Raw genomic sequence first — 25,230 nt, 5'->3', positions numbered from 1 at the left:
TTTATTGAAAGATGTAGTGCTGGCAAGTGGTCTTTCTCAAAGGGCTGCTATTCTTGTGACAGGTAGAGGACAAACACAGCACATGGCTGTAGTATATAAAATCCTTTAATCTAGGATGTGGGTGCCTTACAGGAATTTTTGCCATGTGTCCCATGAGCAGAATTTCTCGTTATCCTGAGACTTAATCTGGATCCATATGAGGGTCAGAAAAAGAGAGCCTTCTAAGAAGGCCTGAAGCTACGGTGCTCCTTACCTAAAAGTTTCAAGACAGCAAAAGATTGATGACCTTAAGTCCTCCTTATTTGGGTCATTTTATCAATGATGGTTTAGCTTCCTATTTTTGTTTATATTTGTGCCACAGATTGCAGACTACAGTGGACCATTTGACCCTGTATAGGATTATTTATTGAAGTTTCTATTTTATGTATAGTGCCAGACACCTTTTGGCACCTTACTTGAATAAAGTAAAAGTTGCCACTAGCTATGAGATGGTGGATAGTTCCATTAAGAACTTGGCTTTGAGTGCAGGACATAAGTCAGAGCACATCCTCCACTTTTTTCTGTCTCTAGTTTGTAGGAATTCCACACTGTAGTCTGAGCATTATCTCAGCAGCACCATGTCTGTTCTGCAAACAACACTCTAATTCTTATTTTCAAGAATGCCAAATTAACTTAAATTGTATTTAAATAAATTTTAAATTCTAAAAGTTTATGGTATTTTTATCATGTTTGTGTGTCTTTGAATTTCTTTTTCTTTTTTAAATTTTCTCTTACACTCCCTAAAATCGTTACAATAAAAACATCTTATAATAAATTATAAGTAGGGGCAATTAAGTGTGAACATTTTTTTTGAATTTCTCACAAGCTTCAAGTTGTGCTTTATAAAATACTTATTTGTCAGTAAAATGGAATTAAACACCCTTCTAAGTATCAATACAAAACAAATTATATATGAGAACTTTCATCCTGAAGGATCCCAAAGTACTTTGCAAGCTAGATAGTACCGCTGAAATACTGTCACTGCCAGGATTGAAGATGTGTATAGTTGAAGGGGAGTATATTTTTGGCAAGGGGTGAAGAAACAAACACCTGATAAATAAAGTACGTTAGGGATCTCTAACATCGTTACAGACAAAGTTTCACGCATGGGGAAATTGAATAATATTCAATTCATCTACCTCACAAGAATGACCAGTTGAATTGATCATGCCAAGAATTGAATCTGTGGTTCCAGGAATTCTAAGGGCAAGTCTACACTACAGCCGGGATCGAAGCTCTGAGATCGATCCACCAGCGGTCGATTTAGCAGGTCTAGTAAAGACCCACCAAATCGACTGCAGATAGTTTTCCAGTCAACCCCTGTACTAAGGTAAGTCAATGGGAGATTTTCTCCTGTAGACCCCATGGTAACTCGACCTAAGGTAGGTCAACTCCAGCTAAGTTATTCACATAGCTGGAGTTGCGTAGCGTAGGTCGATTTACCATGGTAGTGTAGACATAGCCTCAGTATTTTGCACCCTAATGCTTAGTCCATTCAGTCGGTATATCTTGGGCATCAACCTGTGTGTCTCTGTATACACCGCACTATTTGGGTTGCTTTGATTATGTAATTCCTGGAAGTTGCTGGCTGGAAAGCTGCTACATCAGCCAGTAGTCACTGTCTTTCTAGGAAGTACTGTTTATGGAAGTGGCATCAAAAACAGAGTAACAAAATTTCTGCCTCTCTGAAAAAGGGTTTTCTACTTGGCCCTGCAATAAATCTTGTTCTTATCCTGTTCAATCAATGAACACTACCAGACCCTTCAACATATTAATGAAAATCTTAGCATACTGTTTAGATTATGGGAATATTATATTTCACTAGACAAATATTATATAATGGTTACATTTGGACTTTGTCATCTTTTCGTTCCCCTAGTAGCATCCTGGGGTGGCCTTTAAAAGAAGGTATCTGTTAGATTCTCTGTGGGTGGTCAGAAAGCAGAAGACTTCGAGTTACAAAGGCTTTTGTTTGTTTTGGATGAAGGCTTCAAAGGCTCACAGACTTCCTTTCCTGATGATGTAGTCAGGAAATACAATAGGGGGTGAGAGGGAAAAAATTTGCTGAAGCTGTTTTATATAAAATGGAACTTACAGATGCTATCCTCCTTGTGTTTGAGCTGTAAGCTAATATGGTCACGGATTTTTCTTTGCTCTAGGTGTCTTTGATGTTTGCATCAATTGCCCTCAATAAAGCTTCCAGGGTTTTTGTACACATTCATTTTGGAAATGTAAAAGACAATGATGCATTCATAAGTCAAACTGTAAATAGTGTATTAAAGCTGAGTGACTTAATGTACATATTTGAACTGCTTGATGCTGGAACACATTCCAGTCCATATGTTCTGCAGATTCCGGTTAGTAAAACTCTCCAGCTGCAGCTTGTGACAAAGTGTGGGTTAGGGTTTAAAGCTGTACTTTTTTATATACATTCAAGGAATTACCTCATCAGCTCCTTCCAGTTCTCAGGATTACTCACTCATGCAGCTTGCCCAGGATGCTCTGTCTGCAGAGCTTGTGATCTGTGTGTATATCACCTGTTAGTCATTTTATTACATAAAGTTAATATACATTTCTGAAAGTTCATCATTTTCATTTGGTACTGCGCTTCTACAGACAACTTTAGGTGTTCATGTAAAAACTATTCAGAAAGGAATAGCAAATATCCTAATGCCACTACATAAATGCATGGTGCACCCACACCTTGAATACTGTCTAGGTCTGTTATCCCGATCTCAACAAGAATATGGTGGAACTGGAACAGGTTCAGAGGAGGGCAACAAAGATGATCAGGTGTATGGATTGGCTTCTGTACGAGAAGAGACTAAAAGGATTAGGGCTGATCAGCTTAGAAAAGAGACTATTAAGGGGGAATATGATAGAGGTCTATAAAATCTTGAATGGTGTAGAGCAAGTGAATAGAAGTGTGTGTTTACTCTTTCACACAACACAAAACCTAGGGGTCACCCAATGAAAATAATAGGCAGAGGTTTAGAGCAGGTTTCACACAATTACCTTATGGAACTCATTGCCAAGGATGTTGTGATTGCCAAAAGTATAACTGGGTTCAAAAAAACTAGATGCTTTCTTGGAGGACAGGATTATCAATGGACATAATCCAAGATGGCCAGGGATGTAACCCCACTCTTGGGGTGATATTAAACCTTTGACAGCTAGAAGCTGGGATGGCAAGACGGGTGGATCTCTCCAATGGCTCTGTTCTGTACACTTCCCTGTGAAGCTCTGATACTGGCCACTGTTGGAAGACAGGGTACTAGGCTAGATGGACCATTAGTCTGACCCACTATGCTCATAGTTTTATATGCAAAACATGTTTTGATAAACTAACTTATTTATTAAGCAATTTAGTGAATTGAACTGATAATTTCTAGGTCACCATGTCCTTTAAATTTAAGAACTAGTACTTCTCATCCTTTAACACACCATTTTTATTCACAGACCGGAGGAGGCAAACAAGCTCTCTTTCAACTCCAAAGTGGTTTCTTAACTTTGAATAAACTAATCATTGAACTAAACTAGTTAAATAAACTGAAATTAATATATTTTCTCTGTACCTGCAGAAGAGGCTACTGCTATCGAAAGCTGGTTTAGCACTTCAACAAACTCTTAGTTCCAGTTGCTTAGCCGGTGACCTCTACCAGTTTAGTGGTTTCACTTTCTTTAAAACTTGACAGCAAACATGTACTGTGGACATTTTTATTTTAATTTAAATTATTTTAATAGATTAATATAGGTTGTCAAATTTGATTTTTAAATAGGATTAATTTTAAAAATCCAGTTTAAAGCAAAATGGTTTTTTTGTTTTTTGTTTTTTAAATCTACTTTTATCCACACTGTGATCCTGAGTCTCAGTCCTGTCCTTGGCCAAAGCAGATTCTGACAGAAGCAGGCCATTCTAGGAAACATTTTAAATGTATTAGACTTTGACAGTTGTTGCTGTCACTTTGCTACTTACTTTCCCAAAATTTTACTGCAAGGATTAGTCAAGCTAAGTTGGTTGGTTTGCATTTGAGTACTCTGATTATATAGGAAAAATCAACTACAGTTAATTATTTTTTTGGGAATAGTTACCCATTTTCCATTTCAAGAGGACCTGGGGTTCTCCTAAATGTAACTGGAGACTGTTTTACATGTCCTCACATCAGCTTCCCAAAACTCAGCACAATGCAGCACTGACTCTTAAGTCAGCTCTCCAAAAATCCTGTAACTTACTAAAAATAACATGGTCGTTGATCAAAGAAATAATAAAGATCAGACCGAGGTAAATTACAGTTGCATTTGGGAAGGTTTGATTGTTATATTCACTATGAGATTTTTTTTAAGTTTTCTTTTTTTATGGAACACTGCATTTGAAAACAGATTTGATTTTAAAGAAAATAATATGTAAGCTTTCTGCTAAAGGCAGGGGTAAATATTTCACAGTAGCAATTCTTTTGCTGCAGAACTTCTGCTCTGATGGCGGATGTTACAGCAGAAATAAAACCCAACTTGATTTCCATTATGTAGAAAACAGGATCAAATCAGTGTAGGAAATTTAATGCCTTTAATTTCTGTCAGGCTTTCTGATGTGGGTCATTCTGCCAGTTATTAAATGAACTTCGTCAGTGTAACACATTCATAAATAAGAACTTTACAAATAGTTGATACTCAGTATACTAGCAGAAATCAGCAACACTCGAGAATGTGGTTGGTTTAAGGTGCATAATATCCTATGTCTTTTTTTTTTAAAAGTTCCCACAATGTCTATAAAGAATATGGGGCTTGAGTCTCATTTGCATCAAACACACTTTATGCTGCTCTGGCAGTTTAAAGGCCCTTAATGGAATGAGAATAAAAGTTCCACATCAGCTTATAGATTAGTGTATATTGTTGCATTTCTAAAATTTTAGGAAAAGCATTCCTGAAATACATGTTTGTGATGAACATCTAAGCTAGGCCTTTTAAATGCAAAAATAAATTAATAATCATTATCAGTAAGATACATCCTACAAAATACTACATTTTAAACAACAGTTAAATTTTTTAAATGTAAACCTAGGCCCATATTCAAGTTTATCATGATTTTAGCTTCAAATATACTTACAACTAATTGCCTGTAGTCTATATTAACTACCTTATGTTCTTTTGTTCTTACAATTCAAGTCACTTACTTTTATATTAAACACACTTAAAGTGCATTTAATCTTAATGATAACATAGATTATAAAAACAGATTTTTCTCATCGAGATTTATTTCTGTATTCTGTACTGATACTTGAAGTCTTATTTTTGAGTGGTAAGTCAAAAGGACATGTGCATCTGTTTAAAAAAAATTAGTATTTGACATCTTATTTATTTTTTCACTTTTTTGCAGTACTTGTTTGGAAGCTTGCAAATAATATTTCTTTCCCTATGTTTTTCCCATTTGTACCTGTATCAAGGTGGAAGACTTCTTTTAAAAATGGTAGTAAAAATTTGAAGGTCATTCTCAATGAGGTTAATAACTCTTGTGATGTGTCATGTAGGTGGTAAGACTTGGTTGCATCTGGCATTTTGTGGAATTCAGGCGCATCAGGAATTGCAGTCCATAGTATAGGGGCTGAAGGTCAAATTTTTGCCAGTGTTCCTTTTAAAGAATATTGGCAGGATAAAATATGTAAAAGGCTTTTAGAATTTAAATAGAAGAAGGGATATAGAAGGAAATGCCTACATTTTAAGTAGCCCTATAAAGTCTTTTAAAAAAATATGAACACAGCCAGCATCTCAAAGCTCATGGCTTTCAATGCTGAGAGTCTGCAGGACCGTGGATGCCCTGGGAGAAGCCGGATAAGATATAACATAATTTCCTGGCATCTTGTAGAGGGAGGTGTACATCAAAATAGGGGGAAAAAATGTAAAAGCCTAAAGTAAACTTACCAGAAGGCCAGAGACAGTAACAGCAAGTCTGGGTGAATGTTCTATGATAAGATGGACAGGATAATGAAAAAATGCCCAGTCACTCAGCTGTCAGATACTGTGGAAGTGATTGTCTCTATGACAGTGAGGGGAAGAAGTGGAGATGACCATTGTGACCTTTCAGAATTGGGGATTCAGTGTCAGGGATCTGAAGAATTTGAGGGACCTGCTTGAGTTGCAGGTACTTTTTTGCCAAGCCAGAAATGGCTGTAGCCTTGGCTCCAGAGAAAACTTAGTAATTTTCACATTTGATCAGTTCTGCACAAAATATTTTTTGTTAGATTTGTGCGTGTAAAATCTCTTGTCATAAAGTGCTTTGTTCCAAAGAGTGCCATGATTGAAAATGGGCTGGTGAACTTTGTCAAGTCTAATGAAGCCCATTTATTTTTCCTCTTTTAAAACTGATCATTTTTTAACATGCAAAGTGCCCATCTCTAGCAAATCGCTATGGAGAAAAGGGGCAATTTTACTAGTTTGTTTTAGAATAGTCTCTGAAGATTAAGTACCTGTGTTTGGTTTATTGTTGGGTCCCTGTTTTGGGTATTTGTTCACTCTGTGGGAATTAGTTTTGTTGGAAAAATTTAATGTAAATTTATTTTGTACAAGAGAAATATTGAAGCAGATACTGCACCATTTGTCTTTTTCTGGTGATGTTGGAGATACAATACTACTTTTCTCTCAAATTTAAAAAAAAGATCTTTATAAAATAGCTCTTACAAGCAACTTAGTTGTAGGGGTGAATGAAAGTATCTGTGTAGCTACAGAACCCCTGTTCCTGCACACCCTGTCCACTGCAACAAAGGAGGTATGTAACCGTTGGCCTTCTCTATGAAAACCACCCCCCACAGAGAACAGGATTTACCCCACATTGCATATGGATTCCTTTGTGTGAGGGAGTGATCTTAATCAGCTGAGTTCCAGCCCAGTGCTCTATCCGCTACACCTCCCTGCCTCTTCAGTCAGGTTTAGCTGTGACACTGACCAGAATCTCTCAAAGTTGAGTCTTTCTTTGGGAACACAGTGCTGACAGCAACTGTGCAGAAATGATTATACTCATTTAGCGCAATATGTCCTTTATAGGTATGTAGGGAGAGGGAGTTGGCAACAGAAGTAACCATCCCAGTCAAATGACCTCCCCCATATTCTGGTTAAGCTAAAAGGGTTCAATAAAGGAGTACTGAAATGGCAGAGGGAGAATGCTTGTCACTGCTATGGTTGAATTAAATGTATTTTCATTTCAGAAGGATAACAATATTAGATCTTAATGGGATTAGCTTAATTGAAATTTGTGGCATCATTTTGACACTAAAGATCATGGATTACCCAAATCCCTCTATTTTGAGACGGTTGGTACAGATTCTACAATTTTAGTAGTGCCCTATTCATGCTGGTACAGTTAAAGGTTTGTCAAAGTTTCCATTAGGAAACTTGTTTTCCAAGGGGGCTTTAATTTAGCTGTAATGTGCTCTAATGTGAAACTTGCAATAGTTATAATTCAGTAGCGAATCTCATTTCTTTTCTTAAACTTTAAGTAGGTTTCAGCGCTTTAAAAGTTGTTAGAAGGGCAGGAACTAGAAGTTTCATGACTTCAGAAGTTCTCTGTGCTCAAATCCCCCCCCCTTAACACACTCCCTTGAATTTTTGCATTTAATTAGGATCTGTCCTTTTGATACTTAAATTAGAGAAACAATTAATTGAAAAGACGTTAAGGTCTGAAAAGTGGCAATGATGCTCAAGGATGAGAGAAACAGAACTACATATTTCAATATAATCTAAAAATAAGTTGGTGTGCATTTTCATATTGATCAGATTGATGGGTCAAATACATACTTTATTGAAAAGCCCCTGAATACATACAAACGTGATCTGGTTGTTAATGCAAGCTTTAAAAGTCTCTAAATACATACTTGGCCAAAAGGCATTAGTCTGAATCATCAAGTAAATATTTATCTAAGGAGTTTTTAAGAGGCTAGTTATGTTGGAGCACTGTTTGAGGAATTTTCTTTTTTTAATACTAATGAAAAATACCTATGGAAATTAATCTATAAAAATGCAAAAATAGTTTTTGAAGTCTTTGACTTAAATCCATAAAAACGAGAAGATCCATTGTTTAGACTGAGTATCGTTAGTGACTCATGCTTTAACTTGCTCTCTTATAAGTTCTTCATGGGATTTAGGCTACTGAGTGATCTTTCATACATACAGTGTATGATTCACCACTGCTTTGTTTCAGATTTACCATTTTTAATATAACTTTTCAATGTACCTTTTTAAAAACAAATTGTACAAAACTCAAGTATGGCACTTCAGTAGTCCTGATTCTCTGCTCCCTTATACCTTTAGTTATTTACACCTGTGAAAAGTGAAGATAAAATTCTATCACAGGTTTAAATGAATGTGGAATGCTGATTTAATAGCGACTTACTGCTAGCGACTTTGTATTAACTTTGCAAATGCATAAATGACTACAGAAGGTACAGGGCAGGAGAGAACTGGATTGCATTAAGCAGAAATTAATTCCTATCGTTAACTCCTGTCTTTAATAGGCTTACATCAAGGATGAATTTGGCCCAGAGCTTGAGTCCAGATTTTCAACTTTAGCTCTGAATTCTTTGCTTTGTGGATTTGAGATGCATAATAAAGGTATAGTTATTTTAAATGAGCTTAATATGCCATGGAAACTTTCTTCATATAAGGCTTTGCCATTTTATTTTATTTTGATGAGGGCTTGGTTATGTTTTGGTTTCATGCCATTCTACATATAAACTGTTCCGATTCCAGGTGCTTTTGTAGCTCTAGCTGACTGTTCACCTCTAGGAAAACCTCATGCAAATAAGATCCCAAGAGAAATATATTAGATGATTGCAAGTTGTTCCTTTAGTTATTTCATAAACTGAGCCCAGCAGCTAGATCTTGGCTTTTATTTGCAATGTTTGCTTAGCAGGGGTCCAGGAATGAACTAAGAAATTCAGTGACTGATTTCGTCCGTTCTCTCTCCATGAGAGATGGTCTCTTCACCTCACAGTGGAGGTTGCACTTGATGCATACAGGAAAAATAACTTTACAGGGGTTGGCTTCTATTTTGTAAAATGAATTCTTTGAACCTGAGTCTGGAGATCCTGCTGTGTTATATTATAGCTTTGAATCCAGGCATAAGAGGGGTTAAAAAATCATTTGCAGGCAATGTCCTTCATTTCATTATTACAAACACTAGTGTATATATAAGAAAATATCTTCTTATGGTTTAAATAATTTCATAAAGATTCTTTCTTCACTTTGAAAATACAGTCAGGGACTGAACAGGGACAATTCACAGCAGCTGGGTAAGACTACTTTTCCTAAAGGATGCCATCTTGTGCTCCTCAAACTAAGCTTTCGTATCATATTTTTTAATTGTTTTAAATTTTATTTAAAATCTTCCAGCATACATGGTGATGAAGTTAATCCTTGTGATGAGACTATGAGAACTAAGTGTCTCCAGACAGCCTGAAACAATGGGGCAGATTCTCTCCTTCACGAGAACTCTGCTTAGGGCAGGGAAGATTGGGGTGGAGGGGGGAGAAGGGACATCAGGGTGTGGGCTATGGTGGAGCTGGGCCTGAGAACCAGGGATCCACAGTGTTGCTTAGGGTTTATAGACTTTAATGCCAGATGAGACCATCGTGATCATCTAGTCTGACCTGCACATTGCAGGCCACAGAACCTTACCCACCCACTTCTGTAATAGACCCATAACATCTGACTGAGTTACTGAAGTCCTCAAATCAAAATTTAAAGACTTCAAGTTACAGAGAATCCACCATTTACTCTTATGTAAACCTGCAAGGGACCCATGCCTCATGATGCAGAAGGTGAAACTCTCCCAAAGTCTCTGCCAATCTGACCCAGGGGAAAATTCCTTCCTGACCCCTAATATGGCAGTCAGTCAGACCCTGAGCATATTGGTAAAACTCACCAGCCAGACACCTGGGAAAGAATTCTCTCTAGTAACTCAGAGCCCTCCCCATCTTGTGTCCCCGTCGCTATGGATGTTTGCTACTAGTAGTTGCAGATGGGTCACATGCCATTGTAGGCAGTCTCTTCCATAAACTTATCAAGCTCAGTCTTTAAGCCAGTTAGGGTTTTTTTGCCCCCCACTGCTCCCCTTGGAAGGCTGTTCCAGAGCTACACTCCTCAGAATGTGAGAAACCTTTGTCTAATTTCAAGACTAAACTTGTTGATGGCCAGTTAATATCCATTTGTTCTCGTGTCCTCATTGGCGCTTAACTTAAATAACTCTTCTTCCTCCCTGGTGTGTATCCCTCTGATGTATTTATAGAGAGCAATCCTCTCTCTCATCAGTTGTCTTTTGGTTAGGCTAAACAAGCCAAGCTCCTTAAATCTCCTCTATAAGGTAGGATTTCCATTTCTCTGATCATTCTAGTAGCCCTTCCCTGCACCTGTTCCAATTTGAATTAATCTTAAACATGGGAGACCAGAATTGCACACAGTATTCCAGATGAGATCTCACCAGTCCCTTGTATAATGACATTAGCACTTCTGACTCTACTGAAAATACCTCACCTGATGACTCCTAGGATTGTATTAGCCTTTGTCACAGCCACATGACATTGGCATTTCATAGTCATCCTGTGATCAACCAATTCACCCAGGTCTTTCGCCTCCTCGGTCACTTCCAACTTGTTGTTAGTCCCTAAATGCATGAGTTTGCATTATTAAATTTCATCCCATTTCTATTAACGGCAGTTTTCAAGATCATTTAAATCTTCTTGTATATACTCCGATCTTCCTCAATATTGGCTATACCTCCCGAACTTTGTGTCACCTGCAAATTTTATTAGCACACTCCCACTTTTTGTGCCAAGGTCATAAATGAAAATGTTAAATAAGATTGGTCCCAAGGCTGAAAAAAGGCTCCTCCCTGAGGAGCTTTACTAGTAACCTCCCTCCTGCCTGACAGTTCAGCTTTCAGTATGATCCGTGATAGTCTCCCCTTACCCAGTTCTTTATTCACCTTACAATTCTCATATTAACCCCCATCTTTTCCAATTTGATTAATTTCCCATGTGGAACTGTATCAAATGTCTTACTGAAATCCAGGCAGATTAGATCTACTGCATTTTCTTTGTCAAAAACATCCGTTATCTTCTGAAAGAAAGATCAGGGCGGTCTGGCAAGGTCTACCTTTTGTAAAACCATGTTGTATTTTATCCCAATTATCATTTCCCTCTATGTCCTTCCCTCTATGTCCTTAACTATCTTCTCTTTCAAAATTTGTTCCAAGGCCTTCCATACAATTGAGGTCAAACTAACAGGCCTGTGGTTTCCTGAGTCACTTTTTTGCCCCTTTCTTAAAAATAGATACTATATTAGCAATTCGGAGTTTAGCCAGGATTCTTAATGAATCTTTATTGGTCTTGCAATTTCATGTGCCAGTTCCATTATTCTTGGATGGAGATTATTTGGGCCCCCAATTTGGTCCCATTAAGCTTGACTTTCACCTTTTTGAAGTAATTTTTGGTTTCCATATCCTCATTTCACTTAACCACCCCACCACTACCTCTAAGCTCCTCATTACCCTTATTAAAAACTGAGGCAAAGTAGTCATTTAGGTGTTGGGTCAGGCCTAGATTATCTTTACTCTCCTCCCCATCCTCAGTTCTTAGCAGTTCCACTTCTTGCGTTGTTTTCATTTTGTTTATATTGCCATAGAAACTTTTACTGTTTTTACTTTCCTTTGCAAGGTCCAACTCTGCTTGGCATTTGGCCGTTACTTGTTCCCTATATTTTTTGACCTCCAAGAAGTAGATTCCTTGCTGATCCATCCCATATTCCATTCTTGTAGGCATTCTGCTTTCTCTTGATCACCTGTTTGAGATGCATGCTTATCCAGTTTGGTCTGCAACCCTTTCCTATGAATTTTTCCCCCTTGTTTGAGATGCAGGTTTCAGATTGTTTCTGTAACTTTGACTTAAAGTAATTCCAAGCCTTTTCCACATTGAAATCCTTGAGTTTTTCAGTCCAGTTCACTTCGCTAACTAATTCTCAATTTTTTTAAAGCTTGCGCTATTGAAATCAAGGACCTTAGTTGCAGACTTATTTTTGTTTATCCTTTCATTTATCTTAAACTGAATTAGCTCACTATCACTAGGACCAAGCTTGTCCTCTACAACCAGCTCTTCTATGAGGTCCTCACTACGTACCAATAATAAATTCAAAATGGGCATCTCCTCTTGTTGGTTTGGTGACTATTTAGTGAAGAAATCTGTCGGCTATCACATTCAGGAAAATCTGGGCCCTACCGTTATTAGTAACTCTTGTCCTCTAATCTATATCCGGGAAATTCAAGTCTCCCATAATCAGAAAATTGCCAGTTTTTATTTCATTAAAATATCCAGTCTCTAAGCATATCCAAATTGGATCTTGGGATCTGTAGCATACCCCAAGCACTATCCCAGAGGAGCCCTTGGTAGCTTTCTTCCCCAAGTGATTTTGACCCAAACCGACTGTTTTATCCATTCCATCACTTCTAATTTCTTTTCAGATTACCTTATTAACATGGAATGCTACTCCACCACCTTTACCTTTATTTCTGCCTTTTCTGAACAGCACACATCTTTTAATACCTGTACTATTCTACCATGTTTCTGTTAATCCTATAATATCTGGTTTCACTTCCTGCACCAGTAGTTCTAGTTCCTCAGTTTTGTTACCCAAGCTCCTTGCATTGGGGTACAAACATCTTAGTTGTTTCTGCTTGGCTTTGCCTAGATTCTCACCCAGTTAGGTACAGTCATTCTACTGCCAGTGTCACCTACCTGTCTGTTAGCATCACTGGGATTGGTGTTATATTTCCTCTTGATGTCCATTCTCCTACCCACTGCTGTTCCTTTCTTCATTGCTGTATCCTTTTTAATTTTCTTCCTGGTCAATATTAGAATCAGCAATGGAGGTTACGTGAGCATCTTCAACTGCCTTCTCTGAATACTTAGCTGTGAAGCTCTTTTAATCAGTGGTGCCAACCTCAATCCCAGAAGTCTGTTCTCATAGGATGAGAAGGAAATAATCTTCTGTTCATGAATGTGACTCCCAGTTGTTGAACATTCCAAAGCTCTCCTAGTAGCACCGCTGCCTGAGCCATCTGTTGATCATCATCTTGTCTTGCCTTCATTCTCCTCCTCTAGGGACAGATAGAATCCCACTGAAGATCACCTGAACCTCTGTTTCTTTAATGTCTTCCCCAGCCTGGCATAATCTCCCTTGATGCATTTCAGCCAGAATCTAGAAATATCATTTGTTCCCACATGAAGGACAGTCAGTGGATTCTTTCCTGCACCCATTAGGGCTGTCTTCAGCCTCAGGTCCACATCCTGTATCTTTGCTCCCAGAAGATAGCACACCGTTCTGTTCTCTGGATCAGCTCTGTGACAGGCCTGTCCACTTTTCTTTGTAGGGAATCAACAGTTATGTTGACTTGTTTCTTCCTGGTGTTGCAGCAAGTCCTCTTGTCTTTTGTTCTCCCTTGCAATCTTATGAGTCATCCACTGTCGTGGGGCTTCAAACTCTGGCTATTTCCATTGACTCTTCCCTTCTTGTAGGACTAGTGACTCTCTCTCCTCTTCCTCCTTGCCCTCCCATCTTCTGTTACTGGCTGTTATGCCCCTTCTCCATTTTCAAACTCAGCAATCTGTTCCTGAGTTCTATTTCTCCTTCACTAGCTGGTCTTCTCTGTCTGGTTCTTGTAGTCACATGCCTCCACTGGCCACTTTCCTGACCCAGCAGTCTACCCTCCAGTGTTCTCCAGTCCAGCTTGCATCTAGAAGACTTGAGTTTTCCTTTCAGTCTTCTCTTGCCTTCCCTCCATCTGCTTGAGTCCCCTTTGAAACTCCATCATAGAGTCCTCCTGCATCTCCAGACCTCGGATCTTCTCTTCCATCAGCTCTGTCAGAGTTGCTCCAGAGTAGCTTGTAAATTCTGCAAGTGTCAGTGTCCTTAATGGACCCTGCAAAAGTGGAGGATTGACTTGGCAGAGCTCTTCTCTGAAGCGCCTAAAAAAACAAACAAATGAAAAAAAAATCACCCCAAAACACTTTGCCCCTTCTCCAACTCACTTCATTTGCCCAGAGTGGGAAGCAGAGGAAGTAGCAACAGGGAATTCCCTTCAACGGGGCATTCTCTGCTGGTCATTTGTATCTGGGTTATGGTTCCTCTATACCACCTAAGTCCATGCAAATAGGCCACAAAGCAGATTGAGAATATGGTCCTTCAGTATTTTCCTTTCTGGGATTAAAATATGTGGATGGTGATGAAAAATGTACAATCGTAGTGATCTTGCAGTGAATGTTCAGCCTTGGCTTATGCTCAGTTAACTACTGAGCTAAGGAGGCCTCACTTAAGTCCTTCTGGATATAGGACTGCTTGATTAAGGTACAGTTGAGGTAAAGTCAGGGGGCAGTAATACTACTTTCCCTTATTCTCAGAAAAAACGAAGCAGGAATTTAAATGCCTAAAACTACTGTGAATGCATTGTTTGGTATGAGTAACCAAGCAGTCTAAAGATAGTAAATTCCAATAGTACAGCCCCGGCTGCAGGGCAGCACAGCCCCAGTTACAGGGATGAGCAGGGGCAGTGCACCCACAGCCCTGGCTGCACCCGTAGCTGAAGTCACAGTGGTCTGGTAAAGTAATAGGGTGTGTGTGTGTGTGTGTGTGTTTAATATGGTGACCAGACAGCAAGTGTGAAAAATCGGGATATGGGGGAGGGGAAGATATGTAATAGGAGCCTATATAAGAGAGATCCAAAAATCAGGACTGTTCCTATAAAATCAGGACATCTGGTCACTCTAATATTATATATATATAAATAAATAAATATAAAAAGCATGACCTGGAATGCAAAGGCTGAGGCCTGTAAGGCTGAGGCCTGTAAAATTTTTAGCTTAGTCAGATTAGGCCATAGACTTTAAAATACTTGATGTGAGTGGGTGACCTAGGAGTAACCCTATGGCAGTAAGGTCACAAGGTTGCCTATTGGCACATTGTTTTACAGTAATGTTATGGAAAACTAGATTGCAATAAACTGCGATTTATTGTCAAGATCACAAGACATCTGATTATAACATCATGGAATGTCCTTCCTGACCGCAGAGTACATGTTGTGCATAGATGCTAATGAGAACACGAGGAACTAAGAAACAACCTATGAAAAAGGGGGCAACCCAATATTCATGGTGTGTGGAAGTACAAATAAGGAAAAGAGGGTTGGAACCCTCATGCATATGTGTTAGGTGTAGTGAGAACAATATAAAAGAGGTTCCCTAGTTGGATAAAAGTCAAGACCCCACAGGAAACCCCAGCAGGAACCATCCCTCTACTGATGATCATCTGAGAGATCCATCAGAACCTAGAATATCTTCTGAGGATGCGAATAAGGCTACAGTCTTAGTCACTGCATGGGTTTTTGTAGGATTTCTGTATGAATGGGTAATTGTAATATTACTTATTGTTCTAATAAAACTTGTAGTACAGAAAAAGTTTGTACTTGTGATTGTGTCTGTGGTCACTATCCTTGGACTTCATGTGCTCCTGGAGTCTCCAAATTTGGGAAGAGCACCAGAGGTGATTTTTCACACTGAGCTTGAAACTGTAGCAAGCTAACAAGCTGCTGGCTGCCAGCACCAGGCTGAGCCACCGGCTCCCTGAGTTCCAGCTCTTCCCGCCCCCGAAGGCCCTCCGCTGGACAAACTGCTGGCTGCCGGTGCCTGGACAAACCTCTGGCCCCCCAAGCGCCAGGCCAGCCCCTCAAGCTGCCAGCCCTGAAGGCTGCCCCCGCCAAGCTGCTGCCCCCCGCCAGGACTGAGCTGCTAGTGCCCTGAGTGCCAGCTCCTCCCGCCCCTGAAGGCTCCCCTTTCCCCCCCGCGAAGTTGCCAGCCCCAGAGCGCCTGGCCAAGTTGCCTCACTCCACCGGCCGTTGCCTCTCCCTGTCCCAAGGAGGAGGGATGCGGCGAGCAGTGGGGACCTTTGGGGAGAGAGAGGGTGGAGTGGAAGACGTGCTGGGGGTCTCAGAAGGGGCAGGGCCACCACGACCCAGGTGTCAGGCGGCAGGTTGGCGGCAGTCCAGGGAAGGCTAAGCCTTCCCTGGCCTATTATACCTACCGCCCATGATGCCTGTTAAGAATAGTTACAACTCTAAATGTTCTTGCTTTGGTCAGAGGGAGTTAAAACCTCAACCTTAAATGAAAATACTCTTAAGTGTGCTAAAAGAAAAGGAGGACTTGTGGCACCTTAGAGACTAACAAATTTATTTGAGCATAAGCTTTTGTGAGCTACAGCTCACTTCATCGGATGCATTCAGTGGAAAATACAGTGGGGAGATTTATATACACAGAGAACATGAAACAATGGGTGTTACCATACACACTGTAACAAGAATGATCAGGTAAGGTGAACTATTCCCAGCAGGAGGCGGGGGGACCTTTTGTAGTTATAATCAACGTGGGCCACAGCAGCTGACAAGCGGGGGGCGGGGGGAATAAACATGGGGAAATAGTTTTACTTTGTGTAATGACCCATCCACTCCCAGTCTTTATTCAAGCCTAAGTTAATTGTATCCAGTTTGCAAATTAATTCCAATTCAGCAGTCTCGGGTTGGAGTCTGGTTTTGAAGTTTTTGTTGTTGGTGAAGAATTGCCACTTTTAGGTCTGTAATTGAGTGACCAAAGAGATTGAAGTGTTCTCCGACTGGTTTTTGAATGTTATAATCCTTGACGTCTGATTTGTGTCCATTTATTCTTTTACGTAGAGACTGTCCAGTTTAGCCAATGTACATGGCAGAGGGGCACTGCTGGCACATGATGGCATATATCACATTGGTAGATGTGCAGGTGAACGAGCCTCTGATAGTGTGGCTGATGTGATTAGGCCCTATGATGGTGTCCCCTGAATAGATATGTGGATACAGTTGGCAACGGGCTTTGTTGCAAGGATAGGTTCCTGGGTGACTGGTTCTGTTGTGTGGTGTGTGGTTGCTGGTGAGTATTTGCTTCAGGTTGGGGGGCTGTCTGTAAGCAAGGACTGTCCTGTCTCCCAAGATCTGTGAGAGTGATGGGTTGTCCTTCAGGATAGGTTGTAGATCCTTGATGATGCATTGGAGAGGTTTTATTTGGGGGCTGAAGGTGATGGCTAGTGGCATTCTGTTATTTTCTTTGTTGGGCCTGTCCTGTAGTAGGTAACTTCTGGGTACTCTTCTGGCTCTGTCAATCTGTTTCTTCACTTCAGTAGGTGGGTATTGTATAGTTGTAAACGCTTGATAGAGATCTTGTAGGTGTTTGTCTCTGTCTGAGGGGTTGGAGCAAATGCGGTTGTATCGTAGAGCTTGGCTGTAGAGAATGGATCATGTGGTGTGGTCTGGATGAAAGCTGGAGGCATGTAGGTAGGCATAGTGGTCAGTAGGTTTCCGGTATAGGGCGGTGTTTATGTGACCATCACTTATTAGCACCGTAGTGTCCAGGAAGTGGATCTCGCTCTTGTGTGGACTGGTCCAGGCTGAGGTTGATGGTGGGACGGAAATTGTTGAAATCATGGTGGAATTCCTCAAGGGCTGCTTTTCCATGGGTCCAGATGGTGAAAATATCATCTGTGTAGCGCAAGTAGAGTAGGGGCATTAGGAGACGAGAGCTGAGGAAACGTTGTTCTCAGTCTGCCATAAAAATGTTGGCATACTGTGGGGCCATGCGGGTACCCATAGCAGTGCTGCTGATTTGAAGGTATACATTGCCCCCAAATATGAAATAGTTATGGGTGAGGACAAAGTCAAAAAGTTCAGCCACCAGGTTTGTCGTGACATTATCAGGGATACTGTTCCTGACGGCTTGTAGTCCATCTTTGTGTGGAATGTTGGTGTAGAGGGCTTCTACATCCATAGTGGCCAGAATGGTGTTTTCAGGAAGATCACCGATGGATTGTAGTTTCCTCAGGAAGTCAGTGATGTCTCGAAGATAGCTGGGAGTCCTGGTAGCGTAGGGCCTGAGGAGGGAGTCTACATAGCCAGACAATCCTGCTGTCAGGGTGCCAATGCCTGAGATGATGGGGCGTCCAGGATTTCCAGGTTTATGGATCTTGGGTAGGCATTATGCTGAAATAAATTTGTTAGAATCTAAGGTGCCACAAGTCCTCCTTTTCTTTTTGCGGATATAGACTAACACGGCTGCTACTCTGAAACCTGTCATTAAGGGTGCTAGTATCAGAAGTCTCATTTTAAGCTTTATAAAAGAGAGCCAGGTATTTGTGAGTGGATTTTCTAAGCTTCATTTCTTGCTAACACGGAAATATAATTGAGAGCAATGCAGCCACATCCCTTAGATTGTACAGGGAATGATGCTTTGCTAACTCTATTTAGGGTGAGACTGACAGCTGAGGTATCTATGAGAAATAGCTGTATCACAGTGGCAAAACACTCCTCCATGTGTTACAGATTGTTAGGAAATTGGATAGGACCTCCTGTGAGAAATTGTCTCACCTTAGTCCATGATGATTCTGTGATATACATAAGGGGGGGGGGAAACGTGTGATATGGGTTTTATTTAAATTAAAGTGTGCAGTGATGGTCATAAAATCAGCCTCCCAAGTATATTATGCAGTAGTACCTTTTCGGTGCCCTAGAAAGTATAATTTGCCTACGAGCTTTAAGGAGACATGCTAGCAAATATGGAAGAGGATTGCATTCCATGGAATCTGCAAGGTTAATTTAATAGCTTACTGCATGGTTACTCTCTAGTAATCAAGGAGATGTATCTAACATTAACACAGTAGAATCTGAGTAGTTTTACCAATTTAATACTTGATTAGAAAAAACTTTTTTTTTCTGCTGTGTTGTCACTTTTCTGAGTTGCAGAAGCTTATCTTATTTGTGTGATAATATTATAGTCAGAACATAAATCTGGAGAACGTTGTCTCCAAAATTCAAAAATATTTTGTATACAAAGACAGTTTAGGAAGATAGAGCTTTGCAACTGGAATTAAAAATAGAACAAAGCTGTGAGGAAAACCTATGTGTTTCACATTTAGAATAAGTAAGTCATTCTCTCTGTAAAATATAGCCATTTGCAAACCATTCTTTCTTTTCCTATGAGAACTGTAAAGCTGCTTTTTCCGCTTTGCGTGTAAATGAACAAGAACAAGCCTCTCTCTGGACACAGTATATGAGAGAGATCTTTAATCTTAGATGGCTTTCATTTTTATTCCATTTCATAGCAGACATATCTGGTTAATGCATTGCTGGTTTCTGCTTTAATGATTATTAATCATTGTGATTTGTTTTTCATTTATTTTGCCCTGAGCTTTCTATCCAAAATGAAGTCCTCCTGATCTCATTAATACACCACAATTCTGCCTGAATTTGTGGAATAAAACACTTAATTAGCTATACAACACAGAACCATCCCAAAAGAATAATTTCAGTGGAAACATATGAACCAGTTTTGGCAAGTCTTTATTTTTCTGCATCAGTTTATTGGTGTCCTTTTGAGAGTTTTGTGGTTTTGCATGGTATGACATGCCTATGTTTCTCTTTTAAATGTACAGGAATTGGCCATCTCTTTCTTTTGCACGGTTGCTGAAGCACTGTCACAGGACAGCAAGGATTGATGAATATTCTTCAGGTAAGAAACGGGCTATATGCTTTTTAGTGTGGCGGTTTATTAATTTTTCCCACAATTTTGCCTTCCATTTTTTCTGGATATAGTCCAATAGTAGCAGTATTTATGTTACAGCAACAAAATGCCAGTGAAAAATATCAAAAAGTTCCATCTCTTGCTCTTTACAGGTTTCTGTTTAAATCAGTGAGATGTTTTTTAAAAAATGTGGTGACTCTGACAATGTATGATACAACAAATTAATAACTGAAGGATTTACCAGTCTTTCTTTCTTTCTTTCTTTCTTTCTTTCTTTCTTTCTTTCTTTCTTTCTTTCTTTCTGTCAACCCACCTACCCAAATGGAATCCAGTGGCTTCAGCCACACCAAAGTGGTGGATCTGCTGTAGAAAGCTCTGCTTTGCTGACCCTGTCTGGGTGTGCACAGAAATGTAGTGGAATTTGTCCCTCACTGAATATTCTTCCAGTTCTTTCATGTAGGTAGTTGGGGTCATAAACACCAGTCTTTCAGTTGAAAGACCAGATAAGTGGCTGTATTTTTAGAAAATGCTAGCGCAGCTGCATGGATGAACTGCACATTTAGTGCCTCCCTCTCTGGACAGACAAGCCTATCACCTCAATAAGAAACGTTATGGTTTGGGTCTCTAGATGGTATTACACTGTTGCCATGTGTGGATTTCTGAAGTTGTGAACAATTCACTGTCATCTTAAGTGTGACAAACTTATTCTTTTAAAGACATTTATTTCTATAAAAGGTTTGCTTAAGAGTATTCCTACATATCACCGATGTCTCTTTGTGCAGAATAGCAAAAGCCAGATATGCCTTTGCAACTCTAAAGCTGATCTGGAGAAGCAGAAACCTGGCCTTCCAAACTCAACTTTGAATATTTAGCACCATTGTAAAATCTGTCTTACTATATGGTGCTGAATTTGGAGACTTATCAAGACCTTACTATCTAAAGTTCCAGGTTTTATAAACTAATGTTCAGAATTTGTCTAAGGCATTTGATAGCCAGAAAAAAATCTGAAATGAATTGCTCTGGAGGAGGATGAAACAAACTGGTAGGACAAGAAATTATGGAACAAAAGTGGGTGGGTAGAACACACATGGAAGAAAGAACCAAACAACTTAACAAGACACGTGTTGGACTGGAATCCCCAGGCCAAGAGGTGACAGGATAGATCAAGGACAACTTGGAAATATACAGCAGAAGCAGAACTGAAAGCTGTCAAATTGACATGGAAAGAAGCCAAGACTGCAGCAAGAGACTGCCAAAGATAGAAGGCAGTGGTGAAAGCCCTATATTTTGCATGGAAGAAAGAGGTATAAATTACCCTCTGCATGAATAAATTTACTTAAACCCCAATTCTGTCACATGCACAAGTGCTCTTATGTTCTTAAATCATAGGATTATCAGTAATACATGTTTGTCTAGAATGCTGGACACAAATGGAGCTTTGTGATTGTCCCCTTTATACATTGAATAGGCACTATTGCACAGGTGCGACAACCAATTTTCCTCTCTTTATTGCTGAACTATATTTCAGATTAGCCATGAGAACCTCTAGGCCTTGAACTTCAGTGTGATTTTTGGTGCTGCTTGGGTGGTTAAAGTAACTTGGCTTTTGGCCTTGTGGCTATAAATACCTATCAAGGATCTAATTGCAAAAACATGCACTGCCTGTTGGGTCTTATTGCTTATGAGCATGATCCAGCACAAATCCCCACAAAAGCTGGCACCTTTAGAAGGCTGACCTGCTCAGCAGAAAGGTTAACTTGTCACTCATGTTCCAAAACACATGTTTTAAAACCCAGCTCAGTGGTAGCAGGGAGTTGCAGAGCTACCCTATGGCAAGGAGATGAAGTATTCAAATGAATGAGTTTCCTTGCTTCTGCACTTCATAACTCCCAGCACTCACACAGCCTGCCGGAATTACTTCCGGCTCAGACAAGAATGGAGTGTTGGACAGGCATTGGGCTTGGCCTACCAGGCAGGTTTAAAATAAACAAAATTTCCAGAAGCGAAGTGGGGGTCATGGGCTTCCTTGACTCACTGACTGCTAGAATGCAGCAGAGAGGATGAGCCAGTCTAATCTTCTCCCGATTATCCCTTGCTTATTTTTGTTCCATGTACAGGGATAGTTTTTGGGCTGCATGGTCCTTCCTATTCTCTTTAACACAGTTCCTTTCTGGAGCTCAGTCAGAGAGAGCACAATACTTTTGGGCTGCAATGCATGTCTTAAAATTCTTCCCTGGCTGACAGACTTCTAGTCCATGGGGGAAGAGCTCATCCCCAGTGAAGACCTCAGAGGATGCCATGAATAATCCAAGGTACAGAGGGATCCTGAAAGATGCTAAGAGCCCTCAACTCCCAGCATAGCCCTTTTGCCAGCTATGAGGCCTATTTACAAGTAGTACTAAAGCCCTATTTTTTTCTCCTTAGCTTTATTTTAATTTTTTTCCTCTAATGCATTATGTTGAGATTCACAGAAATTTTGGGTAGGTGAAAGATTTAAAAAACAAAAACTTGTTACAAATCCAGTCCACTAAGTGACATGCGTACATATTTGACATGTTGAAGGTACAGCAGGAAATGGGAACCCTTCACGTATTTAGTAGACTAGAGTGGATGCTGCGTCAGAAGAGTAGACTGATTAAGGGTAAATTAATATTAATCCTAACCTTGTGCCAGAGATCACCAAAATGAAAAGGGCTATTGTCATTCTTGTGGATGAGCCTCTTCAACATTGCAAGATTTGACTCTGAGAAATGAGATGTTAACTATTTGGGAAGATACTGTAACTAGAATAGGGAGCCACATTTGCCAAAAAGCAGAGCTAGCTGGTGGCAGAGGGCAGTAATTCAGTGTCGTGTTGTTCCTGCATGGTTGGCAGAGACCATCTGGGCAATGGAGCTGAGAGAGCTGGATAAAGGATACACTGTTTTTGTTTTCCCACTTGGACTGAAATGGAGGTGTTGGGTCTGTAATCTGATCCTGAGCACAGAGCCAAGATATTGCTGTATAGCATTTCATTTTGAGCACATCTGTCCTTGTTTGCTGTTATCCCTGCCTACACGCTGAATGGAAAACGTTAAAGCAGTTCTTATTCTTATTCAGCTCTTCAAAGCTCTGGGCCTTCTCTAGGCTAAGCTGGTGAAGTGAGTCATCATAGGTGGGTTGAGAGTGGGATGTGACATTCACTTAAGTCCTTCCTCTTTGAAAAAATGATTTAAGATTTAAAGTTTATTTACTGTTCTGATGGCTAATATGGGAGCTCATAGTACGTTGCAGGACCAGCCATCTCAATTAGAGAAGTTTTGGGTCACCTGCTCCTTAAATGTGCTGAGGCTAGGTAGAAGGCACAATTGGAGTTGCAGCTAGCAAGGGATGTGAAGGGTTTCTACAGGTATGTTAGCAACAAGGTGGTCAGGGAAAGTGTGGGACCATTACTGAATGGGGGAGGCAACATAGTGACAGATGTGGAAAAAGCTTAAGTACTCAATGCTTTTTTTTGCCTCAGTCTTCACAGAGAAGGGCAGCTCCCAGACTGCTGCACTGGGCAACACAGCATGAGGAGTAGGTAAGCAGCCCTCAATGGTGAAAGAACAGGTTAAGGACTATTTAGAAAAGCTGGACATACACAAGTTCATGGGTCCAGATCTAATGCATCCAAGGGTGCTGACGGAGTTGGCTGATGTGATTGCAGACCAATTGGCCATTATCTTTGAAAATTTGTGGCGATCGGGGGAGGTCCCAGACGATTGGAAAAAGGCAAATATCGTGCCCATACTAAAATAAGGGGAAAAAAGAGAACCCAGGGAACAGAGACCAGTCAGCCTCACTTCAGTCCCTGGCAAAATCATGGAGCAGGTCCTCAAAGAATCCATTTTGAAGCACTTGGAGGAGAGGAAGGTGATCAGGAACATTCAACATAGATTCACCAAGGGCAAGTCATGCCTGACCAACCTGATTGCCTTCTATGATGAGATAACTGGCTCTGTGGATATGGGGAAAGCAGTTGATGTGATATATCTTGACTTTAGCAAAGCTTTTGATATGGTCTTCCACAGTATTCTTGCCAGCAAGTTAAAAAAGTATGGATTGGATGAATGGACTATAAGGTGGATAGAAAGCTGGCTAGATTGTCGGGCTCAACGGGTAGTGATCAATGGCTCTGTCTAGTTGGCAGCTGGTATCAAGCGGAGTGTCCCAGGGGTTGGTCCTGGGGCCGGTTTTGTTCAATATCTTTATTAATCTGGATGATGGGATTAATTGCACCCTCAGCAAGTTTGCAGATGGCATTAAACGGGGGGGAGAGGGAGTTATGCTGGAGGGTAGGGATAGGGTCCAGAGTGACCTAGACAAATTGGAGGATTGGGCCAAAAGAAATTTGCGGTTCAACAAGGACAAGTGCAGAGTTTTGCACTTAAGAAGGAATAATCCCATGCACTGCTGTAGGCTGGGGACCGACTGGCTAAGCAGCAGTTCTGCAGAAAAGGACCTGGGGATTACAGTGGATGAGAAGCTGGATATGAGTCAGCAGTGTGCCCTTGTTGCCAAGCAGGCCAATGGCATATTGGGCTGTATTAGTAGGAGCATTGCCAGTAGATTGAGGGAAGTGATTATTCCCCTCAATTTGGCACTGGTGAGGCCGCACCTGGAGTATTGTGTCCAGTTTTGGTCCCCCCACTACAGAGGGGATGTGGACAAATTGGAGAGAGTCCAGCAGAGAGCAACAAAAATGATTAGGGGGCTGGAGCACATGATTTATGAGGAGAGGCTGAGGGAACTGGGGTTATTTAGTCTGCGGAAGAGAAGAGTGAGTCAGTCCCCAGAAGAGGAGGAAAAGTTCTACTGTTCTGTTCTGCTGTGCAGGAATGGATGATCGAGAGAGGGTATACATTGTGCAGGGGCATGCGCAGGAATTAAAATTTCAGTGCTTTGGAGGGGCATATTCTGTGCCCCCGTCATGGCCCTGGGGCCGGAGGAGCTCGTTCTCCACACGGCCCCAGGGCTGGGGGAACTGTCAGCTCCCACCAGGGCTGGAGGAGTTCTGTGCCCCCGCTGATTATTCAGGGTGGGGCTGTGTCCCTGCTTGCTCCCCCTTGTGCACGCCCCTGATGTTGCAGATGTTTGGGAGTAGAGAAAGTGAGTTGTCCAGTTTGATTAGGCTACAGTGAAATAAGGCGTATCCACTAATCATGGATGTGTGCATATGAATGTAAGGAGCTAGGCTGTTTCTTGCCAGAGACTTCATAAAATTGAAAAACAGAACAAACTTTTCTGTGGCAGGATATAACTAGGCTGTAAACTTTGGCAGGATTTTAACATTTTAATACTGTTTGAAACTCTGACAATATTTATATTCAACTGTGAATCTGAAGTTGGAATACATGAGAAGTAAAATTTTCTATATTCTTCCTGATGCTAATTTGGTGTAATGTTAAGCTTTTTTGTTTGTCCAGAGTAGGTTCAAAGCAAGAAATTTGAGAATCTAGAGGAGCCAAACAAAGATAAATAGTGAGCCAATTTTCCAAACTGGCAGTGACATACTAGAATTTGGAAGAAGTATGCTTCTAAGCTT

General features: G+C 40.6%; 2 long non-coding RNA genes across 3 annotated transcripts in view; one reads left to right on the top strand and one right to left on the bottom strand.

The window, feature by feature from the left end:
- Positions 1-25,230, top strand: part of LOC141982575 (uncharacterized) — a 342,639-nt gene that overhangs the window by 88,219 nt on the left and 229,190 nt on the right. For both annotated transcript variants that reach the window (XR_012638124.1, XR_012638125.1), the window contains exon 3: positions 19,576-19,652. This is a non-coding gene — a long non-coding RNA (uncharacterized LOC141982575). The remainder of the gene's footprint in view (positions 1-19,575; positions 19,653-25,230) is intronic.
- LOC141982576 (uncharacterized) overlaps positions 1-25,230 on the bottom strand; it is a 55,416-nt gene that overhangs the window by 3,894 nt on the left and 26,292 nt on the right. Inside the window, exons 4-5 of the long non-coding RNA XR_012638127.1 lie at positions 12,813-14,042; positions 2,484-2,561 (exon numbers count right to left, since the gene is read on the bottom strand). This is a non-coding gene — a long non-coding RNA (uncharacterized LOC141982576). The remainder of the gene's footprint in view (positions 1-2,483; positions 2,562-12,812; positions 14,043-25,230) is intronic.

Source organism: Natator depressus, chromosome 2, assembly GCF_965152275.1.
Source record: "Natator depressus isolate rNatDep1 chromosome 2, rNatDep2.hap1, whole genome shotgun sequence".
Lineage (NCBI taxonomy): Eukaryota > Metazoa > Chordata > Testudines > Cheloniidae > Natator > Natator depressus.
The sequence above is the reverse complement of the archived record's forward strand: the minus strand, read 5'-3'. Positions and strand labels throughout refer to the sequence as shown.